Raw genomic sequence first — 6,000 nt, 5'->3', positions numbered from 1 at the left:
CAAAATGCCACTCTACAGATATGTTACTACCCATCTTATTTTCTTTACATAAATTTCAGTTCTAATCTTCTGTTTCTATCTATGATTAGCTCTTCGTCACTCTTATTTTGCTTTCCCCTCTACAATTCTTTCATATGTATAGAATGTCAACTTCAATTTATATTTACTATCAGGTTAATGGGTACATTTTCAGTGCTCAAAAACAGGTTTAGGCTAAAACGTCTAACCAGTATAAATATTGCCTTTTAAAATGTATTTGTTGTATTCATCTGTTCCATTATGACAACATGATGAGGAGATATAGAAAGGGAATTTCTGATACATTTTCTCTTTTAAAGTTGCTTCATATTAATTAACTCTTTCTTATCTACCCCTAGCATTGTGAGCTAACCCTCTTTTCTGTGATCCCAGAAGTTTTGATAAATAGGCTGCATTTCTTATATTCTCATTCAACATATTTTGATTCTGTATTTCATGTATTTCTCCCTAATTCGGCTACACAGCCCTTTCAATTAGGGATTGTATTTTATTCACCTTTGTTAACCCAGTACATACTGCAGGATCTGAGGCGGTTTAGACACTTAATGAGTTTTGGTGAATGGATAAATTTTAAATGATCCCTCAGGCATTTATTAGATATACACTATGATACAAACTTTCCACTGAGACTCAGGGAAGGAGAGATACCCAGGCATAAAGATATTACAGAGGAATAGACATCTGTGTGCTGAAAGTAGTTGATAACCTCTAGGCACACCAGGAGATTTAGGAGCGAACAGGCACACTTTCACAAACACACTATTCATAAATATAGCCTCTTCACACAGACAAGCATCATGTGAGTCCTACATATACTCTCACAAACTTTGCCTTACCAAGCTTCTTCTCCTTTATAGGTTCACCCTCTCATACATATTTAGGATATGATACGACCAGTTGACTCACTGGAAAAGACTCTGATGCTGGGAAAGGTTGGGGGCGGGAGGAGAAGGGGACGACGGAGAATGAGATGGCTGGATGGCATCACCGACTCTGTGGACATGAGTTTGAGTGAACTCCGGGAGTTGGTGATGGACAGGGAGGCCTGGCATGTTGTGATTCATGGGGTCGCGGAGAGTCGGACACGACTGAGCGACTGAACTGGACTGGACTGAACTGAACCTTGAGTCATGCAACCCTCACCCAAGACTTCAGCAGATATGTAAGGTCCTTTTTAAAGTGTGATAAATGGATTGAATATTCTACTTAGTGTCATCTGCCCAGAACCCCAGAGATAGAAACACTCCCTTCACTTGCACCACAAACTCTCTTTGTATATTTGTGTCTTATTAAGTTTCACCATGTATGATTTGGGATAAAATACTTAACCTAAGGGAATCAACCACGAATATTTATTGGAAAGACTGATGCTGAAGCTGAAGCTCCAATAGTTGGTTGGCCACCTGTTGCTAACAACTGATTCATTGGAAAAGGCCCTGATGGTGGGAAAGATTGAAGGCAGGAGGAGAAGGGGATGACAGAGGATGAGGTGGCTGGATGGCATCATTGATTCAGTGAACGTGAATCTGAGCAAACTCTGGGAGATAGTGAAGGACAGGGAAGCCTGGTGTGCTGCAGTCCATGGGGTTGCAAAGAGTTGGATATAACTTAGCAACTGAAAAACAACAACTTAAGTAGCCCACCTAAGTCTCCTTCTCTTCATCTGTGTATTGGGAATTATAAAGAAAAGTAATTCAATTTTCATGCTGCTTAATTAGATAAAAGTTTGAAGCTCTCAGGACATTAAATAGCAACAGGAAGATCTGACCACATAATTGACTTTATCCTATTAATACCAGTACATCCTGATATCATGTTAGTATTTAGATTTATACCTAACCTTTTCAAACAACCTTAAAAATACCTGTATTTTCCACTTATAAGTTACAGATGTGAATCTTAATCTTAAATGCAGTACCTATGCTTATCCCTATTACAATTCACTTTGCTAGTTTTTTTCCCTTCCCTATCTGTTAACAATATTTTTGAATCCAGCTGTTCAACAGTGATAACATTTGATAATCATGCTAAGAGGCTTGGATGGGCTATCAGAGGAGTCAATGCTACTGAAGTCTATAAGGGAAATCAGTAAGAAGTCAGATAAAGGAAGTGGTTGGGGAAGATGCTCATGGAGGAGTATATATAAGATGGACAGAAAATAAGAAAGGAAGAAAATTATTCATGTAATATAGAGACACCAAGGTACTTGTGATTTCCATAAGGTGTGTGAGTAAGAAAGGTACCAAGATAGGAGGACCTAACACTTAAGATTTGGATCTGGGAGATTTCAGGCTGAGAGAAAATGACAGATGAAGTTTCTCCATGTTGAAGTTGCTGGAATACTCTTAGAGAGCTCACTGCCTGGATAGGCCATCAGTATGGAGAGTCTCTGAGGTGAGGCAGAGAGAACCTACACTGGACTTGGTATATCCTGGGCTTTGTATATAAGATCTCATCAGAAAATAGGATGTGGGGAGGAGGTCCAAGTAGAAGAACCAACTTAGAAATACAAATAACGACAATCCTCAGAGAGCAATGCGCACTAACTTTTCAGATTGCATGCTCAGGACTTGCCTAGATCCATATACTAGCACAGAAACAACAGCAGATGAATGTTAATTAGCATAACATAACATTAGCAACAGACTATAGGTTCTATTTCTTTGTTTAATTTTTATTGAAGTATAGTTGATTTACAATGTTGTGTTAGTTTCAGGTGTATAGCAAGGTAATCCAGATATATATTTTTTAGATTTTTTTCTATAATAGGTTATTACAAGATACTGAGTATAGTTCCCTGTGCTATATAGTAGGTCCTTATTGGTTACCTATTTTATATATAGTACTGTGTATGTTTTAATCCCAACTCCTCATTTATCCCTCGCCCACTTTACATGTTTCTTTCCAACTTGATGAAAGATTTAGTATTTTTGTTGACTATTTCAACCAAAAGGAACAGCATAAAGACAAAGATTTTGAAGAAAGTTGAAGGAAAAACCTATTCAATCAGTGCAGAGCATTACTAGTGCCAGGTTTTCTGTCTTCATTAGCAGAAAAATTTCATAAAGTAAAAGTGGTCTGAGTTCTTCTCTGTCAGAAGGAAGTGAGGAGAGATGGAAACAGGAGGTGAAATATCAGGAAGCAAGTTAGAAAACTGGAAAGAAGATAATTAGTATATTGATGTTTACTGGGAAAAAGGAAAGGTGTGCTAGGGGATCTGACTTCAAAACTAGCTGATAGGAAATTGGCTGGTTGCTATTGAATTTTTAATTGTATCAATTTCCCTTTAATAAAATAAAGCATATGGATTTGCTAAGGGAAACTGTAGTTTCAGGAGTACGTTTCTAGAGCTGTATGCATTTGCTTGTTTTCCTTACTTATAAAACCTCATTTCTAAGAAAGGATCAAAACATAGATAAGAGAAGATGATATCATTATAATTCTATTTTATAGAGCACACAAAATGTACCTCCAATTGCACATATATTTTTCAGACCAACCAAGTCTGAACCAGGCTATGCTGTTGTTCAGTCACCAGGCTGTGCCCAACTCTCATTACACCATGGACTGCAGAAGACCAAGCTTCCCTGTCCCTCACCATCTCTTGCAATTTGCCCAAGTTCATGTTCATTGAATTATTGATGCTATCCAACCATCTCATCCTCTGTCTCCCTCTTCATCAATTTATCTTGATACTTATTATTCTTTTACATACATAATCTAGAATGTCCCATCTCACTATTTCCTATATCCCTTTCCCCAAGATTACTGACATTATATTCATTAGTAGAATATTTTATATATTTATTCTAATATAGACTCTATAGTCAAACACTAAATAAGTAGTATATATAACCTGCTCAAGTCAGCATACAGCTGTATGTAATAATTTAAATCTCATCTATCTTGGAAAAGAACAAGTGAGCATAAAACCAAGTTTCTCTTCCAATAATGAGAAAAGCCAAAGTATCCTAGAGAGCTCGAGGTCCTGAAACAAGGCTCAAGCAAGCCTACAGATCACAGAAAACAGATGAACAATGCTTCTCTGAATCTGTTTGGTCTTGGTGCTGTATATAAGGGGATTCATGAATGGAGGAAAGAGAAAGTAGATATAGCTCATGGTAACGTGGACCACATGTGGCACATGCATCCCAAACGTGTGGATGAAAGTCAGGCCAATCACAGTGATGTAAAAGACCAGGACACAGCCGATATGGGAGACACATGTTTTGAAAGACTTAGCTCGCTCCTCTTCAGAGGCATGCCCATCACTGTCTTAAAGACTAGGATATAAGAGATGAGAATCATCAGAGCATCTAGGAAGAAAGTCAAAGAAACCAGAATAACTGGGTACACAGGATTAAATGTAACATCAGCACAGGCGAGTTTCATAACATCTTGGTGGAGGCAAATGGCATGAGAAAGAACATGGGAATGGCACTATGGGAACCAATAGAGTGGCAGAATTGGGGGTATAATGGACACAAAGTCTCTAATTAATACCCTCAGTCTTATTTTCATCACCCAGGAAATGGTAAGAATGGAGCTGTACCTCAGAGAGCTACGGAAGGCAATGAAACAGTCATAGGCCCTGGCAGGCAAGATACCTGATTCTATAGTAGCCAGTGTGTGAATGAAGTCGGATTGAGTGAAACAAGCACTCTGGGCAATTTCCTTCTGATCCAGCAACAGGACACCCAGGACTGTGGGCACTGTAGTTAGCATCGTCCCAAGATCTGTACCTGCCAGCATAGTCAGGAAGTAGTACATGGGCTCATGAAGACTGTGTTCATTCCAAATAAGGAAAGCAGCGTGTCATTGCCAGAAAGGATGGAGAGGTATATGATAAAAAAAGGAAGAGAGATCCAGTGGTGAACTGCTTTTAAGCCCAGGAAACCAGTCAGCAAGAAGGGAGCTGCGCTGTTGTTGGACCACATGGTAGGTTTTGCAGGTGAAGTGCCTTTTTCAAGGCAATCTTATTATGCAGTATTTGTTCTTTCTCTCCATCTTCCTACAGCATATTATCAAGCCATTTTTTTCCTTAAATGTACAAGGATTTGTGTATTGTCTCAGTCTTAATTATAAATCTCTATCTACAAAGCCTTTTCCTGGAATATTAAACAAGCATAATACTAACCAAGTTAATAATCTCAACAATTTACTCTGCAACATCCAACTTTTAGTCTATCAATCACACATCTATGTTTCTAGCCTTTATGCCTACTTACCCAAATGAATCTGTGGCTCTATTCCATAGCCTTCACTCCTTTATTCCTCTTCATATAACCTTTCACATCTAGGTATTTTTCCAATATGAGCCCATTAAGATTTTCTCTGTTGAAACCAGTCAGATATTTGTGTCACGGATTAATCACTGAAGAAAATGATTAATCCATAGAATTGAGTCCATCACCAAGAAATATTTGAGAAATATCAATAGTGATATCTCAAGAGGAATTTGAATAAGGAGATGACTTGTGAAAGTCTAAAGAAGTCAGAATAAGTGGGCATGCAGGCATGCATGTTAAGTCACTTCAGTCGTGTCCAACTCCTTGGCACCCTATGGACTGTAGCCTCCCAAACTTCTCTGTCCATGGGATTCTCCAGGCAAGAATACTGGAGCTTATTGCCATTCCCTTCTCCAGGGGATCTTCCCCAGCTGGGAATTGAACCCACATCTCCTCTTCTGCATTGGCAGGTGGGTTCTTTACCACTTGAGCCCCCATTGGAAGAGTTGGTAAACTCATTTTAACAAGGTATATGGAGCCCCACTCCATAGACACGGGGCTCAGGACATTTTCTGTACTGCAGAAAACCTGAGGCCTGAAACACCAAGACACAAATTTTAAAACAGGAAAAGAGATGGTAGTTGAGAGCTCTCACAGGAAACATTTTGAGGAAGACAACTCCTGGAACAAATTTTCAGAAGCCGGAAGCCTAATACTTATACTGAGTCATAGA

General features: G+C 38.8%; 1 pseudogene; it reads right to left on the bottom strand.

Moving 5' to 3' along the window:
* Positions 1 to 4,039: 4,039 nt before the first annotated feature.
* On the bottom strand, positions 4,040 to 4,976 carry LOC129553612 (olfactory receptor 51B4-like; annotated as a pseudogene).
* Positions 4,977 to 6,000: the final 1,024 nt, after the last annotated feature.

This window comes from Moschus berezovskii, chromosome 14 (genome assembly GCF_049115385.1).
Source record: "Moschus berezovskii isolate FMDL1 chromosome 14, NW_MosBer_1.0, whole genome shotgun sequence".
NCBI lineage: Eukaryota > Metazoa > Chordata > Mammalia > Artiodactyla > Moschidae > Moschus > Moschus berezovskii.
The sequence above is the reverse complement of the archived record's forward strand: the minus strand, read 5'-3'. Positions and strand labels throughout refer to the sequence as shown.